The sequence below is a fragment of the Erinaceus europaeus genome, chromosome 4, assembly GCF_950295315.1.
Source record: "Erinaceus europaeus chromosome 4, mEriEur2.1, whole genome shotgun sequence".
Lineage (NCBI taxonomy): Eukaryota > Metazoa > Chordata > Mammalia > Eulipotyphla > Erinaceidae > Erinaceus > Erinaceus europaeus.
Genome location: NC_080165.1, coordinates 99039701 through 99056455, shown reverse-complemented (window position 1 = coordinate 99056455; position 16755 = coordinate 99039701). Strand labels below are relative to the sequence as shown.

At 43.0% G+C, this 16755-nt stretch overlaps 1 protein-coding gene and 1 long non-coding RNA gene across 2 annotated transcripts in view; one reads left to right on the top strand and one right to left on the bottom strand.

The window, feature by feature from the left end:
• The window catches only part of SLC2A3 (solute carrier family 2 member 3), a 107924-nt gene that overhangs the window by 55198 nt on the left and 35971 nt on the right, over positions 1 to 16755 (top strand). The window lies entirely within an intron of this gene.
• Positions 4658 to 16643, bottom strand: LOC132538302 (uncharacterized). Its single transcript, XR_009549699.1, has 2 exons — positions 16548 to 16643; positions 4658 to 6707 (listed from the first exon to the last, which is right to left on the bottom strand). It is a non-coding gene; the product is annotated as an uncharacterized LOC132538302 (long non-coding RNA).

Sequence of the window (16755 nt, the reverse complement as noted above, 5' to 3'; positions counted from 1 at the left end):
TATTCTCTTTTGTTGCCCTGTTTTATTATTGTAGTTATTGTTGTTTTTATTGATGTTGTCATTGTTAGAACAGAGAGAAATGGAGAGAGGAGGGGAAGACAGAGAGGGAGAGAGAAAGACAGACACCTGCAGACCTGTTTCACCAAGCGACTCCCCTGCATGTGGGGAGCTGGGGGCTCTAACCAGGATCCTTACACCAGTCCTTGTGCTTTGTGCCACATGTACTTAATCCACTACGCTACCACCCGACTCCCTCCACTTAACTTTAAGTTATGTAGGTTTGAGGTTTGTTTCTTTAAAAGATATTTATTTATTATTATTATTACTATTATTATCTTGCCTCCAGGGTTATCACTAGGGCTTGGTTCCTGCAGTATGAATCCACTACTCCTGGAGGCCATTTTCCCTTTTTTGTTGCCCTTGTTGTTATTGCTGCTGCTGTTGTTGGATAGGACAGAGAGAAATTGAGAGAGGAGGGGAAGACAAAGAGGGGGAAAGAAAGATAGACACCTGGAGACCTGCATCACCGATTGTGAAGTGACCCCCCTGCAGGTGGGGAGCCGGGGGCTCAAATCTAGTTCCTTATGCCGGTCCTTGCGCTTTGTGCCATGTGTGTTTAACCCAGCCCCCAGGTTTGAGGGTTTTTTTAATAACATGTTTCCATGTTATAAAATATGGGGGCTTGGTGGTGGTGCACTCAGTAAGAGCATATATGGTACAGTGCTCAAAGACCTGGGTTCAAGTTCCCACCTGTGTGTGTGTGGTGGGGGGGTGTCTTAACAGTCAGTGAAGCAGAGATACAGGTGTAAATAGAAAAATAAGACTTAACAGGGAGATGGTCCCCCTGGTAGACCAGGTGCCTTACTATGTGCCCGGCCCTGGGTTTGAGTTGGCTGCACATGGAAACACCATAGCTGGGGGATGAGACCAGGAGGTAGTGCAGTGGGTTAAGCACACATGGCGAGAGACACAAGGACCGGCTTAAGGCCTAAGGATCCTGGTTGAAATCCCCGGCTCCCCACCTACAGGGGATCACTTCACAGGCGGTGAAGCGGGTCGGCTGGTGTCTGTTCTTTCTCTCCCCCTCTCTGTCTTCCCCTCCTCTCTCTATTTCTTTCTGTCCTATTCAACAATGACAGCAATAACAACAATGATAAACAAGGGCAACAAAAGGGAAAAATGAAAAAAGAAACACCATGGCTCCTTGGATGATGGAGCAGTCCTGTGACATCTTCCTTTTCTCCCCCCACCTTAGATTTAAAAGTAATAAAAAGAAGCTTACCTAAGAGTGGTGGTATTGGGAATGTAAGAAGCCCTGAAGTCACATTAGGACACATGAGTATATGCCAAATACACTTAATAATTCATTTTGTTTATAAGGATAAACGCCTAACTCCACTAAGGCACCCTTTGCTATTCTTCACATCTCTCTCTTCACCCATCACTGCATTAGAAACATGAGGCACTATGGTGGTAACCTTTTGGTTCCAGTTTCCATTCCCAGCTTTTGAGACTAACACTTCTCCAAACAGATAAAAGGACTATCAGAAGAAATGCCTATTGAATCTCTCAGTGCATTGACAACAAGAAAACAGCATGGCGTGTTCCAATAAAACTTCGCTTACAGACACTGACATTTGAATCTCACATAACTCTTACAAGGCACATACTATCCGTCTGTGCTTTCCCCCCCCAACAATTTAAAAACGTAAAAGCTATTATGAGTTTACAGGTTAACTCTCGCCATCCACTTGTTCCGGAGGGAGATACCCATGTTTTCCCTTTGGTATTTCTTGTTGACAGAGACAACACTGATAAGAACAAGAGCTGTCCTTCCCTCACGTAGCCATCTTCTCTGTGTCCTCATCCCCCCTCAGTCTTTGAGGATTTTCTCTTTGTAATCTGACAGCAAGAATATTTACTGAGCCTGTGGGGGAGGATTGTTCCCTTTTCCATCAGCTCTTGAACAACCTCTTGTCACCTTCAAGATTTATTACTTCTACATTTGGTTCCAGTTTATAACCATCTGCTTAAGAAAGGGGCAAGGAACAGGTTCTTTTTTTTTTTTCCAGAGGAAGAGGTGGAGAAAGAGATGAGAGACACTGGCAATCCTAGGTATCTTTTTCTAACCCTAATTAGGCTTTATCTTTCTGTTAATCTATAGGAATGCAGTGTAGCACAATTTTGCCCAAACTGTGGATTCTTGGGTAAATTACTGGGTTGTGAGAAAAGTCATGACTTTTTTTTCATTGTTTTTTTCTGTACAAAAATGTGTCATGACTTTTCTGACAAGCCAGTATTTAGACATTTCTCATGTCATGGTGTTAAAATTTAAACTCTTCACTGTGAACTATGAATGAGATGACATAGCAATACTGCACTTGCAGCTGGGGTAGCGTCAAGCAGTTAACATATAGGACTTACAGGTGTGAGGCCTTGTATTCCATCCCCAGTGCTGCATATGTCAGAGCAGAGCAGTGCTTTGATAATTGTCTCATGAAATAAATAATAAATCTTCATTGCATCAAAGTGAGAGGCTCTGGGGAAGGGGCAGGAGGAAGGGAGTGAAGAAAGCTTTGGAGTGCCAGTACATAATGGTGGAAAGGGGGTGAAAGTGTTCTGCAGAGAACTCTCAAGGGGAGATGAGAGATTGTACCCATGTGTCAACAACTGTACTGTAAATCATTAACCTCCTGATAAAAATGTAGAGAAATACTCAAAAGGAAAAAAAGAAATAGGACATTTAGTAAAAGCAGTTTATTATCAAGAACCTATTACTACTATAGAAGAGTATGTGATTTATTTCAGTGTCTCTTCTTTTTAACATTTTTTTTTTTACTTTAATGGATAAAAGACAGAGAAATTGAGAGAGGGAGAGAGACTAAGAGAGACCACTTGTGAAGCTTCCCCTATAGATTTGTACCAGGGGCTTATACCCAGCCCCCTGCACATGATAATATGTGTGTTTAGCTACGCGTGCTACTACCCAGCCTCTTTAGCACCTCAGTTTTTTTGTTGATGTTGTTTAAAATTTTTAAAAATATTTATTTAGTCCCTTTTGTTGCCCTTATTGTTTTATTGTTGTAGTTGTTATTGATGTCATCGTTAGATAAGACAGAGAGAAATGGAGAGAGAAGGGGAAGACGGGGGGAGAGAAAAACACCTGCAAACCTGCTTCACTGCCTGTGAAGCGACTCCCCTGCAGGTGGGGAGCTGGGGGCTCGAACCGGGATCCTTATGCTGGTCCTTGCACATAACCTGCTACGCTACTGCCAGACTCCCAGCACCTCAGTTTTAAATGCACAAAATTTGGGGAGTATTTATGTACTTTTTTGTTTATTTATTATGAGAGAGATATGAGAGCGCTGCTTGGCTCTTAGGCATGCAAGTCCTATGTTCTCTTGCTGAGTGCTCTTCCTAGCTAAGTATTTAGGTTCTAAAAAAGTATAGAAAATTAGACTTCTGGGGGCCAGGTGGTGGCACACTGGGTTATGCATACATAGTGCGAAGCACAAGGACCAGCGCATGGATCCAGATTCAAGCTCCACACCTGCAAGGGGGTGTCACTTCTCAAGTAGTGAAGCAGGTCTGCAGGTGCCTCACTGTCTCTCTCCTTCTCTATCTTCCCCCTCCCACTCTCAGTTTCTCTCTGTCTTATCCAATAAAATGGGAGAAAAAAAATGGCTGCCAATAGCAGTGGATTCTTAATGCTGGCACCGAGCCGCAGCGATAACCCTGGAGGCAGTTAAAAAAAAGAGAGAGGGAATTTGACTTCAGTTCATGGCCTCCAGTAACTTCTTTATCTCTGATCATATATATTCAACTACGAAATTTTATTAGATATGTTTTTGTTGTTTTTTGCTTATCTGTTTTTTTAAATTATTTTTTTCATTGTTTGATAGGACAGAGAGAAATTGAGAGAGGAGGGGAGATAGTGATGGAGAGATATAGAGAGACATCTGTAGTACTTGCTTCACTATTCTTTTTTTTTTTTTGCCTCCAGGGTTATCCCTTGGGCTTGGTACCTGCGCTATGAATCCACTTCTCCTGAAAGCTGTTTTTCTTCCTTTTGTTCCCTTGTTGTTTATCATTATTGTTGTTACTATTGTTGGATAGGACAGAGAGAAATCGAGAGAGAGGAGGGGAAGACAAGAGATGGGGAGAGAAAGATAGACACCTGCAGACCTACTTCGCTTGTGAAGTTCGGGGGCTCGAACTGGGATCCTTAAGCTGGGTCCTTGTGCTTTGCACCATGTGTGCTTAACCCACTGCGCCACCACTCAGCCCCTAGTTTATCTGTTTTAACCAGAGCAGTGCTTAGCTCTGAAGGAGCTCTGCAGTTGTCTCTCTGTCACTCTTAGATCTATCTCCCTCCTCTCCCCTTTCAATTTCTCACTGTCCTGTCAGATAAAATAGAAGGAAGAAATGGCCACAGGAGCAGTGGATTTATATTGCCAGCACTGAGCCCCAGCGTTAATCTTGGTGGAAAAAAAAGTTAACCTGGAGTCTAGTTTTTGAAGGACTTTGTATTTAGGCTTTGGCTGTGATAAATATAATTGCATCACATTCAAACACTTACACAGGCATGGCATTATAAGTTCCAAGTCATCCCAATTAACACGTACATATTAATTCAATAAATTTGCATGCAACCCTGCAAGATGCATTCAGGATTTTACACGCAGATTCATGTCAAATGGGGCATGAGGACCAGAGAGAATCAGGACATTGAAGGACAAAACAGTCCTCTCTGCATCTTTAGGCAACATCAACACGAAAATAAATTTAGGAAGGGAGAAACAGAGGAATAAAGAGACTAGAGCCTTTAATTAGCTTTGAGTGGTGGAACTGATGACTTTGGTTGATGTGGCTGACAGTTCGTTCTATGAAGCATGTCTGCTTTAGCTGGTGCAGGCAGGCAGGCAGGACTGAAGCACAGGGTGGATGCTGGCTGGTAGATTCTTTGGTTTCTGGGCCCGCTTCATCCAAATAATTTTGTGACTGCCTGATTCAATTTGAGGCTGCAAGTGGCCTCTGAAAAATATGTAAATTGGGGAAGCTGATTTTTTTTTCACCACTCAGATTACATGACACTTGTAATTAAAGCATATATAGTAGATGTAGAATTATGACCAGAGTCAATGACTGGTAAAAGTACCTGAATAATAAGTGACATTCTTGCTGCATTCTTCAAGGACAGCTTTCTCTTAACCTCTCCCTCCTGATGGGGAGGAATGCACCTGGACCCCTTATTTGCTCTAAGAGCTGGTGAACAGAGAGCAGACAATACCTGCAGTTTCTTTGATGATCCCAGAGAGGCCAGCTGCTTCTCCTCCCCCTTCCTACCACATGCAGGGTTTGTCACCCCTTTGACTATTTTATGGGTCTTGCACTCCTTTTTTAGACTGTGATATGAGGCAGACACACTGTGTCCTCTTAACTAACTACATGGAATACATTTGCATTGGGCCTGGGACATAGCTCACTTGGATAGTGTGCTGCTTTGCCACACTCATGGTCCAGGTTTGAGTCCAACTCCCACCACATTAAAGGAAGCTTTAGTGCTGTAATTTCTTGCAGTCTTTCTCTAGCATATTTTTTAATTGAAAAAAAAAAGAAAAGAAAACGTGTATTCACTTTTAGGGGGCTGTCTACCTGCCTAGTTCATCTTAAAGCCCCTTCTGCATAAATATCCCCTAGAACTCCATCTTTTGCTTCCTAGAGAGCCTGAATTTTAAAGAAAAATTTATTTATATATTTATTTTTATCTTTTTATTTACTTATTTATGAAAGAGAGAAAAACTCTGACATGAACCATATCGTGGCATTTAATTCCTGTGCTTTACTTGACTGTGTAAGAACTTAGATTTACTTAGAGAAGCTTGGATTTTGCTGACCTTTAGGTTCTTTAGAGCTGGGAATGAACACAAACTATTACTTTTAAAATGCTATTACTGAAAAGTGGCTTTACTCTACCTCATCCAAGGATTAGCACTTGCTTACAGTTTTTTCAAAGGGTGGATGTGAGTCAGTTTGAGCGCCTTAGTTATCAGTCTTCTGTAGCTGTTTCCTGTAAATGACCCAGGCAGGGGGTATCCTGATGATAGTGTCTGACTAATAACTACACAGGAGGAAAGACATTTATAGTTTTAGAGCATTGCTAGTGTAAACTTAGGAACTCAAAAGAAAACTCTTTGACACTTGGGTTACTTTGTCATGTGTACAACCCGGGTTTGAACCCACCCGCCTCCCACTGCGTTGGATGAAGATCAGTGCAGTGGTCTTGTGTATGTTTGAGTGCTCCCCTCCTTCTTTATCTCTCTGTGAGAGAGAAAAAAAAAAGTCATCCCGCAGAAGTGATCCATGGTGATAACAAAACAAAGATACCTCTTGGTATTTTGCTCAGGTGAACTGAAAACCTGCTTCACATAAAAACTTATTTTATTTTAGCGCTGCTCATCTCTGACTTATGTTGGTGTTGGAAATTGAACCCGCGACCTCAGAGCCACATAAAGACTTACACAATAATTTATTTACCACCTGGGTTATTGCTGGGGCTTGGTGCCAGCATAGCTTCACCGCTCCCGGCAGCCATTTTTTCCCCTTCAGATAGGAGATGAGAGACAAAGGGGCTGGGTGGTGGTGCACCTGGTTGAGCACACATGTTACAATGCACAATGACCCAGGTTCAAGCCTCTGGTCCCCACCTGCAGGGGGAAAGCTTTACAAGTGGTGAAACAGGGCTGTAGGTGCCTTTTTGTCTCTTACCCTCTCTATCACCTTATTCCCTCCAGATTTCTGTCTCTATCCAATAAATAAATAAGGATAATATTTTTTCTAATTTTTTTTAAATTTTGCTTTTTTTCCCCCTTTTGTTGCCCTTGTTTTATTGTTGTTGTAGTTATTGTTGTTTATTGATGTCATCATTGTTGGATAGGATAGAGAGAAATGGAGAGAGGAGGGGAAGACAGAGGAGGAGAGAAAGATAGACACTTGCAGACCTGCTTTATTGCCTGTGAAGTGACTCTCCTGCAGGTGGGGAGTGGGGCGCTCAAACCGGGATCCTTACACCGGTATTTGCACTTTGAACTATGTGTGCTTAACCTGCTGTGCTACCGCCAGGTTTGAGCCCCAGTCCCCACCTCAGGGGAAAAGCTTTGTGAGTAATGAAGCAGTGCTACAGGTATCTCTCTGTCTTTCTCCTTCTCTATCACCCTCTAGATTTCTGGCAGTCTCTATCCAACAAATAAAGATAATAAAAATAAGTAAATAAGAATTTAAAAGAGAGAGAAAGAGACATTGCAGCAGGCGGGGGTAGATATAATGGTTATGTAAAGAGACTCATGTATGCGGCTCCAAGTCCCAGGTTCAGTCCCTTGCACCTCCATAAGCTAGAGCTCTGGTAAAAAAAAAAAAAAAAAAAAAAAAGGAGTTGGGTGGTAGCACAGTGGTTAAGCTCACGTGGCGCAAAGCGCAAGGACTGGTGTAAGGATCCCGGTTTGAGCCCCTGGCTCCCCACCTGAAGGGGAGTCACTTCACAGGCAGTGAAGCAGATCTGCAGGTGTCTTTCTCTTCCTTTCTCTGTCTCCCCCCCATCTCCATTTCTCTCTGTCCTATCCAACAGTGACAACATCAATAACAATAGCAACAATAAAAACAAGGGCAACAAAAGGGAAAATAAATAAATATAATTTAAAAAAAATTTTAAATTGCAGCACAGCTCTGCCACTCAAGAAGCTTCTTCCCTTCTATGTACTCTTTTGTGGTAGCTTGGCGCTCAAACCCAGGTCCTTGAGTATGGTAACATATGTACTCTTACCAGATTAGCCACCAGCCACTCCCATACAAGAACTTCTATATCAACTTAATTTATAATCACCAGAAGTTAAAATTAACCCAAGATATTCTTCAGGAAGTGAATATAGTAAACAGTGACATATCCAGATAATGAAGTATTGTTCAACTCTAAAAAACATGAGCTATTGAGCCATGAAAAGAAACGGGTGGGAGGGGGTGGGACTCACCTGCTTGAGCACACACATTACCATGTGCAAGGACCTGCATACAAGCCCCTAGACCTCACCTGTAGAGGCAAGCTTCACCCGCAGTGAAAAAAGGGCTACAGGTGTCTCTTTGTCTCTCTCCCTCTTCATCTCCCCTCCCTCCCCTCTGTACATCTCTCTGTCTCTATTTTTAAAAAAAAAGGGGGGGGGAGGAAGGAAGAAAGGAAAGAAAGAAAAAAAATGGCCATCAGAAGCAGTGGATGTTTTGTCCAGGTGCCCAAGCCCAGCAATAACTTTGGTGGCAGTAAATAAATAGAAATGGAGGAGGCCGGGAGTCGGGCGGTGGCGCAGTGGGTTGGGCACACGTGGCGCAAGGCGCAGGGACCAGCGTAGGGATCCCGGTTCGAGCCCCCGGCTCCCCACCTGCAGGGGAGTCGCTTCACGGGCGGTGAAGCGGGTCTGCAGGTGTCTATCTTTCTCTCCCCTCTCTCTCTATCTTCCCCTCCTCTCTCCATTTCTCTCTGTCCTATCCAACAACAAAGCAACGTCAACAATGGCAATAATAACCGCAACGAGGCTGCAACAACTAGGGCAACAAAAAAAAAAAAAAAAGGGGGGGGGAAAGAAATGGAGGAGGCCAGGAAGGTGGGTCACCAGTGGAATCCTCTGTGCCTTATATACATGAGATCCATAATTAAATCTCCAAAACCATGTGAAAGAATGAAGGTGGGGGGCAGGGAGAGAGGAAGGAAGAATGAAAACAAAACATAAATGGTGGAACACAATTATGGTTTCTCTTTTCCTTTCTCTCATAACACAAAGATGTAAGGACTCTTTAAGTGTATACTACTAAGTGAAAAAGGCCAGTCAAAAAAGACTATGTACTTTTTCTTTATTAAAGAGAGGAGAGAGAGGAAGACAACCACACCACCACTCAGCTATGTGTACTGCTGAGGATTGGACTGAGGAACTTGTGTTTCAGAGTCCACTGCTTTATTCATTGTACCACCTGCCAGAGTGTAAGACTGTGTACTTATGATTTCAATTATATGGCAGTCCTGAGAAACGCAGAACTGGGCAACACTGACTGGAGAGATAGCTCAGCCTATTAAAGCAGCAGCTTTTGTTTTGTTTCAATTTGTTTAACATTTATTTACTTATAGAAAAGAGACAGTCAGAAATCAAAAGAGAAGGGAGGGTAGACAGGAAGAAAGACAGAAAGAAACCTGCAGCACTGATTCATCACTTGTAAAGTTTTTCCCCTGCAGGTGAGGACCAGGGGCTCAAACCTGGGTCCTTGCACATTGCAGCATGTGCAATCAACCAGGTGTACCACCACCTGGCCCCTAAACAGCAGTTCACGTATCTGAGGGCTCTGAGGATGGCCACGGGTTCAGTTCTCACCACCAACTTATGCCAAAGTTGAGTTACACTCTGATTCTTCATGTGCACAACATGCACACACACCTATAAATAAACTAAAGAAAGAAAGAAAAGAAAGGGGAGTCAGGCAGTAGTGCAGTGGGTTAAGCGCAGGTGGTGCAAAGCGCACAGACCGGCATAAGGATCCTGGTTCGAGCCCCTGGCTCCCCACCTTCAGAGGAGTCACTTCACAGGCTGTGAAGCAAGTATGCAGGTGTCTGTCTTTCTCTTCCCCTCTCTGTCTCCCCCTCCTCTCTCCATTTCTCTCTGTCCTATCCAACAACGATGAGATCAATAACAACAACAATTTTAAAAAAGGGCAACAAATCGGAAAATAAATAAAATATTTTTAAAAATTTAAAAAAGAAAGGAAGGAAGGAAAGAAGGAAGGAAGGAAGGAAGGAAGGAAGGAAGAAAGAAAGAAAGAAAGAAAGAAAGAAAGAAAGAAAGAAAGAAAGAAAGAAAAAAGGGGCCGTGTGGTGGCGCATCTGGTTGAGGCACATGTTATAATGCACAAAGACCTGGGTTCGATCCCCCAGCCCCCATCTGCAGGGGAAAAGCTTCACAAGTGGTGAAGCAGGACTGCAGGTGTCTTTCTGTCTCCTTCCCTCTCTATCTCCTCCTTCTCCTCAATTTCTGGATGTCTGTATCCAATAAGCAAATAAAGATTTTTAAAAAAAATGTTTCTAAAAAAGAAAGAAAGAAAGAAAAAAGTCAACTAGGGAACTAGTTCAACTGGTAGAACATTAAACCTGCATGCCTGAGGTTTCTAATTTCAATCTCTAATGCCACATATCCCAGAGTAGTGCTCTGGTTTATATCTCTGTCTCTTGTGAAGCTGTCCGTCATGTGTAGTGAATAAAATAAATAAATTTAAAAAGAAGACTGGAGATTTATCAGAGGTAGAAACCTGATTTTCATACCTAAGATCTCAAAGGTCCCAAGTTCAATCCCTGACACCACCATATGCTAGAGCTAAACAGTGTTCCGGTCTCTGTTTCTCATTAAAAAAATTAATAAGGTGGTCCGGCAGGTGGCGCAGTGGATAAAGCATTGGACTCCACATGAGGTCCTGAGTTCAATCCCTGGCAGCACATGTACCAGCGTAATGTCTGGTTCTCTCTCTCTCCTCCTAGCTTTCTCATGAATAAATAAATAAAATAAAATAATAAGTAGGGAGTCGGGTGGTAGTGCAGTAGGTTAAATGCAGGTGGTGCAAAGCTCAAGGACTGGTGGCATAAGGATCCCAGTTCGAGCCCCTGGCTCCCCACCTGCAGGGGAGTCGCTTCACAGGTGCAAGAAGCAGGTCTGCAAGTGTCTATCTTTCTCTCCCCCTCTCTGTCTTCCCCTCTTCTTTCCATTTCTCTCTGTCCTATCCTACAATGACAACATCAATAACAACAACAATAATAACTACAACAATAAACCAACAAGGGCAACAAGAGGGAATAAATAAATATTTTTAAAAGAATTTTAATAAATAAGTAAACCTTAAAAGAAAAAAGCAAGAAAGAAAAGAGGAAGGGGGGGAGGCAGGGAGGGAAGCAAGGAAGGAAGGACAGGCAGATGGATTTTTGAGACACAAAAGATTGATTGTGGGGGGTTGGGAAGAGGTGAAGAAAGGTGAATAGGCAGAGCACAGAGGAGTATTAGGTCAATGAAACTATTCTATATATGATTGTAATGTTAGATACTGTCAATATATATTTATTCAAATCCATAGAATGTTCAAGACTATTAAACTGAAAATGCTCGAGATCTTAGATTAGTGAACTTAATGGACCCGCAAAATAGCTCACTTGGACAGTGCACTCCTTTGCCATGTGTGCAATGCAGGTTCAAGCCCATCCACCACATGCATTAAATGAAGCTTCTTTGCTGTGGTCTTGGTCTTTCTCTCTCTCTCTATGAATGTCTTCATTAGAAAAACTTAAATGAGTTAATTATTACATGTGTTTAACTTACTAGTGAGAATAAGAGAACTCTAGCACATCACTCTAGCACATGCAGTATCAGAGATCAAACTCTGGACCTCATGCTCACAAGTCTACAATGCTCTACCTACTATGTCAACTCTCAGGTCACAAGTGAATTTATTAAAGAGAAGATATGAGCCCAGGAACAATTCCAAGCCAGAATCAGTTTTCACTCTGCTCTGAAAGGACTGGACTGTAGGTTGAGTCCTGGGATAGAGATTTTATCCCCTGTGCATGGAAGGGGTACTTACACCTAATACCCAAGGATTTCTGTAGGGTAGGAGACCTAGCATAACGGTTATGCAAAGAGCCTGAGTCTCCTAGGTCCCAGTTTTATATATATATTTCCCTTTTGTTGTCTTTTTTTTTTTTTAATGTATTTCCTTTTGTTGCCCTTGTTGTTTTATTGTTGTAGTTATTATTGTCGTCATTGTTGGATAGGACAGAGAGAAATGGAGAGAGGAGGGGACGACAGAGCGGAGGAGAGAAAGACAGACACCTGCAGACCTGCTTCACTGCTTGTGTCCCTTGTTGTTTTTTATTGTTGTTGTTAATTATTGTTGTTATTGATGTCGTCGTTGTTAGATAGGACAGAGAGAAATGGAGAGAGGAGGGGAAGAGAAAGATGGACATCTGCAGACCTGCTTCTAGCGCCTGTGAAGTGACTCCCCTGCAGGTGGGGAGCCATCTGCTTGGAATGGGATCCTTACCAGGTCCTTGCACTTCACCCAAGTGCACTTAACTCACTGTGCTACCACCGGATTTCCCAGGTCCCAGTTTTAACCCCCCACACCACCATAAGCCAAAGCTGAGCAGTGCTTTAGTAAAAAATAAAACGAAAATTAAAAAAAGAAAAGAGTTCTACAGCATAATAGCAGGTTAGTATATCTCAGTGCTGTAGATGCACTGACGCATCCAGGCAAGGTCAGTTTATTTTATTTTTTCTATCTACTTCCATAACCTGTTCTGGGAAATGCAGATCTGTTGTCATGGGCCTAGGGTTAGTCATCACAGACCAACGGCTCTCTCTACATCTTGATGGTTCCCAAATTGCAGATCATTGTGCCTCTTATTCCTTCAAAGAGCTAGGGGTGTGGGGTGTGTCCTTTTCAGTTTTTAACTATTTATTTTGGTGCTAGGGCTTCATTTATGCTCAATTCCACTCCTCTGGGTCAATATATTTTAATATTTATTTTTAATGAGAGAGGGGTAGGAGAGGGAGGGAGAGAGAGAGAAGACAGCACAATGGTTATGCAAACAGACTCTCTGCCTGAGGCTCCAAAGTCCCAGGTACAATCCCCTGCACTACCATAAGCCAGGGTGAGCAGTGCTCTGGAAAAAAATAAGAGAGAGAGAGAGGGAGAGACAGACAGAAACAGAGACAGAGGGGGTCGGGCGGTAGCGCAGCGGGTTAAGCGCATGTGGCACAAAGTGCAAAGACCCAGCATTAGGATCCCAGTTGGAGCCCCTGGCCCCCCACCTGCAGGGGAGTCGCTTCACAAGCAGTGAAGCAGGTCTGCAAGTGTCTCTCTCTCCCCCTCTCTGTCTCCCCTCCTCTCTCCATTTCTCTCTGTCCTATCCAACAACGATGATATCAACAATAATAACTACAACGACAATAAAACAAAAGGGAAGATAAATAATAAATATATATATATTACTCTTAAAAAAAAAAAAAAGAGTGGTCCGGGAGGTGACGCAGTGGATAAAGCATTGGACTCTCAAGCATGATGTCCTGAGTTCAATCCCTGGCAGCACAGTACCACAGTGATGTCTGGTTCTTTCTCTCTCTCTCCTCCTATCTTTCTAATAAATAAAATCTTTTTTAAAAAAGAAAGAAAGAAACAGAGACAGAGAAGGAGATAAAGAAAAAACAGACCAGAGGCCAGGTGGTGGCTCACCGGGTTAAGTACAAACACACTACAGTGAGTGTGCAAGGACCTGAGTTCAAGCCCCTGCCTGCAAGGGGAAAGCTTCATGAGTGGTGAAGTAGAGCTGCAGGTGTCTCTCTGTCTGTATCCCCCCTCCCCTCTAAATTTCCTTATGTCTGTATCCAATAATAAATAATTTTTTTAAAAAATTTGTTTATTCCTTTTGTTGCCCTTGTTGTTTTATTGTTGTAGCTATTACTGTTGTTATTGATGTCGTTGTTGTTGGATAGGACAGAGAGAAATGGAGAGAGGAGGGGAAGACAGAGGAGGAGAGAAAGATAGACACCTGCAGACCTGCTTCGCCGCTTGTGAAGAGACCCCTGCAGGTGGGGAGCCAGGGGCTCGAACCAGGATCCTTATGCCAGTCCTTGTGCTTTGTGCCACTTGTGTTTAACCCACTGCGCTACCGCCCGACTCCCTAATAAATAAAATTTAATGGGGAATGAATAGTCTTGAAAAATATATATATATATATATATATATGGTATATGCATTTATATAAGTAAAATTTAAAAACAAACAAGCGAAAACACTGTTCAGCTCTTGCTTATGGTGGCGCTGGGGATTGAACCTGAGACCTCAGAGCATCAGGCATGAAAGTCTTTTACAAAAACATTATGCTGTCTCCCCAGCCCTGCATCAACTTTATTTTTTTCATCAGTAAGATGAAGTACAGCACATCACTGGAACTTACCCCAGTGCTATGATTCTCCCTTATGGTGGTGCTAGGACTCAAATTCAGGCTGCATGCAGAGCAAGGCATACATCCTACCAGATGAACTGTGCCGTGCCTCTTGTGTTCATTAGGATGAGAGAGAGGGAGTGAGGAGGAGAGGGAGTGAGAGAAACGGACCAGAGGGGGCTGGGTGGTGGTGCACCGAGTTTAGTGCTCATGTTACAGTGCACAAGGACCTGGGTTTGAGCCCCCAGTCCCCGCCTGCAGGGGGAAAGCTTCAGGTGTTTAAGCAGGTCTGCAGGTGTCTCTGTCCCTCTTTATCTCCCCCTTCCTTGCAATTTTTGGCTATCTCTATCAAATAAATAAAGATAATTAAGAAACAATAATATATATTAATATTAAAATGTATATATATTTCAGAGCACTGATCAGTTAGAGGGCTGAGATAGAGTATCAAACCCAGGCTTCACCTGTGCAAGTCCTGCTATCTACTCACTGAGCCACCTTCCTGGTTGATTTTTTATTTCACCCCCTCAAAAATGCTGCCGTCTATTTTCCTCACTGAATAAATGGCGGCTCTGGTTGCTCAGGCAGAAACCCATAGAATTATTCCTGACACCTGTTCTTCCGTTCATATCCAACATTTAAGTTATCAGCCAATCCTGTTGATTCTGTCTAGAAAATAGATTCAAATCCAACAACTCATAGCTTCCACTACTATTGTCCTTGTGCAAGCCCTTACCATTCTCAGTTGGACTGGCAATGTCCCAATTGGTCTGTTTCCACACTGGCTTTCCTACAACATCTTTTCCATCCAGCAGGAAATATTTTTAAAAGCATACATCAGTGGGGTGAGAGAGAAAGCAATAATGGTTATGCAAATCAAGTGTTATGCCTGAGGCTCCAAAATCCCAGGTTCAGTTCCCCGTACCACTATAAACCAGAGCTGAGCAGTGTTCTGGTAAAAAAAAGAAAGAAAGAAAGTAAGAGAGAGAAAGGAAGGAAGGAAGGAAAGAAGGAAAGAAAGAAAGAAAGAAAGAAAGAAAGAAAGAAAGAAAGAAAGAAAGAAAGAAAGAAAGAAAGGGGAGTCCGGTGGTAGCGCAGCGGGTTAAGCACACGTGGCTCGAAGCCCAAGGACCGGCTTAAGGCCTAAGGATCCCGGTTCGAGCCCCTGGCTCCCCACCTGCAGGGGCGTCATGGTGAAGCAGGTCTTTCTCTCCCCCTCTCTGTCTTTCCCTCCTCTCTCTATTTCTCTCTGCCTTATCCAACGATGACATCAATAACTATAACAACAAAAAGACAACAAGAGCAACAAAAGGGAAAATAAATAAATAAACTTTTTTAAAAAATTGGGGAGTCAGGTGGTAGAATAGTGACTCTCGGGAGTTGGGAGGTAGCACAGCAGGTTAAGCACACCTGGCGCAAACCGCAAGGACCTGAGTAAAGATCCCGGTTCAAGCCCCTGGCTCCCCACCTGTGAAGGGGGTCCCTACACAGCCAGTGAAGCAGGTCTGCAGGTGTCTTGTCTTTCTCTCCCCCTCTCTGTCTTCCCCTCATCTCCATTTCTCTTGTTGCCCTTGTTTTTTTTATTTTTATTTTTAAGGTTTTTTTCAAAGATATTTATTTATTATTGGATAGAGACAGAGAGAAATGGAGAGAAGAGGGGGAGATAGAGAGGGAGATAGACAGAAAGACACCTGCAGCCCTGCCTCACCACTTGTGAAGCTTTCCCCCTGCAGGTGGGGACTGGGGGCTTGAACCCAGGTCCTTGTGCACTGTAATGTGAGCGCTTAACCAGGTGTGCCACCACCTGGCCCCTCCTCATCTCCATTTCTCTCTGTCCTATCTAACAATGACGACATCAATAACAACAACAATTGGGAGTCCGATGGTAGTGCAGTGAGTTAAGCGCAGGTGGCCCAAAGCGCCGGTGGCCCAAAGCGCAAGGACTGGTGAGTAAGGATCCCAGTTCAAGCCCACGGCTCCCCACCTGCAAGGGAATCGCTTCACAGGCGGTGAAGCAGGTCTGCAGGTGTCTTTCTCTCCCCCTCTGACTTCCCCTCCTTTCTCCATTTCTCTCTGTCCTATCCAACAACGACAACATCAATAACAAGAACAGTAATAACTACAACAATAAAACAGCAAGGGCAACAAAAGGGAATAAATAAATAAATATTAAAAAACAGCAATTTTTAAAATGCAACAAAAGGGAAAATAAATATAAAAAAAATTTTTTTTAATTGTCAGCAAATGTGACTCCTTTGCTTACAAACTTAAAATTAGGGCTTTGTAACTTGCCATTGTTTCCAGTTCCCCTGCTTGATAAAACCCCTAGTTTTCTCTCCAGCACAGATATTCTGATTTCTGCCCAGGTCTACTCCAATCCTGATTAAAGAGCTTTTTGACACCATGCTAATCACATCCTTTTCTCTTAAGACACCCAGGTTTCTGTTCAGATGTCAAAATGTCATCTCTGCTGAGAAGAAGCCTAACCACCCTCTCAGAAATAATCTTACCTACCACCCCAACTCTCTTTTACCTCATCCGGTGTGGTTAAAATCACAGACAGCTGAAGAGAAACGCAGGCGCTTACTGGATAGGAAATAAAGTTGGGCTGCATGTCTGGATAATACAGGCTCTACAAGCAAACTTAAAAAAGAAGTGTGAGGGTCTAGTTTCATACAAGTAGAGTAAAGTTGTCTGCACACCCTTGATTTTCCAATAAAAAAAAAATTAAAAGATGCATG